Source organism: Anoplopoma fimbria, chromosome 8 (assembly GCF_027596085.1).
Source record: "Anoplopoma fimbria isolate UVic2021 breed Golden Eagle Sablefish chromosome 8, Afim_UVic_2022, whole genome shotgun sequence".
Lineage (NCBI taxonomy): Eukaryota > Metazoa > Chordata > Actinopteri > Perciformes > Anoplopomatidae > Anoplopoma > Anoplopoma fimbria.
In genome coordinates, this window is record NC_072456.1 from 12,377,551 (window position 1) to 12,379,175 (window position 1,625).

Sequence of the window (1,625 nt, forward strand, 5' to 3'; positions counted from 1 at the left end):
CTTGGTAACCAGGCGTGACAAGTGTAATAAAAATTGTTCTGCAGCCTGGAGCAAGCGTGTGCTTTCACTTCATGTGTTCGTGCTATCAGTCATTTTTCTTATAGAAGTATCACCTTGGTTATGAATCAATAAAGCACTGAGGTATTTTGAACAGGTCCAGGCAGGGTCTAAATACCTATCGGGTATATGTCACTAGGGGCACAGTTAATAAATGACTGAAACTGAAACTGTAAGAGCAATTAACACTCACATATAATATTTCAACTTAAGTTTGTCAACCTAACTAAAACTACAAAGTTGCTTTACTCATTAAAACATGTTTTATGAATTCACTCTTCAAGAACCTCTTAGGAATTTCCAAAAGAATACATTTTTATATGGTCTGCTGTTACTGCCTTGAATTTTACCAAAACGCACTTTTTAATAATCTATTATGTGGCATATGAAATCCTGTTATGTACTGCATTAACTTTGTGTATGAAGCTCTGAAGGGGATGAAGACAAGTTCAGTTACTTTAAATCCCTTTAATGACAAAATTAGCACTGGGGTGGTGAGAATGTATAGCATGTTGTTAAGATTTAAAAATACTGAGGTGAGTAGTCCAAATCTTTTTTTTTTGACAAAATAAATATCAGAACTGTTAAAAGAAAAACCTCTACGTGTAGTATATTTGTAATGTAGAACATAAACTCTTCTTATTATCATTACAACCCACAAATCCCCACAAAAAATCTCAGGGACATGGCCTCTGTGTTTTCAGAGCACTGGATGGTTTCTTATATCTTCAATATCATCAATATCCTGATTCCTGACCTTCTTAATGACATCGCAGTAAATGCTGCCGTGCCCCTTGCTGTTTTGTATTATATCATTTTGCACCTTATTCTAATAAAAATGGAATAAGTCAGAGGTCAGTCTGCTTGGTCATCTCTGGATTTCCCAGGATCCCAACATCCTTTGCTGAATTACATCCTGCTTCTAAGTGACACACACACTTCATGTGCGCTTGCACACGTTCAACTTTCTTTAAGTATGTGTTGGCTCCATCTGCTGACGGTCTTTAACTAAGGATTACACCAGTCAACACAGAGGACAAAATCCACATTACTATTTAACTATTAATTTACGATGTAAAAAAAAAAAGTGATTACAATTGATTCCATCCTGTAAAATGATCTGTAGAAGAAATGCATTGATTAAACGTCAATTACTCACCTTGGAAACAGTACTACAACCAACAAATATGAAATCCACTTAAACTTACTAGCTTTTATTTTTATATAATAAGAACTTGAAGGTAAGTGAACCCATAATTTCATACTTAGGTCAGGGGTTGACCACAGAGCTGTCTCAATGACAACTGAGCAAACTGAGATTTTAAAAGTCAGAGGAAAAAGCTAGTAAGTGGGCCTTGAGTTAAACTGTAGTCTTGAGATGAACTTCAATTTAAATACTGTGTGGATATTTTATGCAACATGCAAGAAAGTCCCTCGGGAATATGTTTCAGTTGTGATGGAGGCAAGTAGGAATAATACTTTGCAGGTATTTGCTTTTATTTTATTGTTACCATCGTTTCTTATAAATACAACTCCCATAATGCTCCAGGAGCAAGGACAGACTCAAA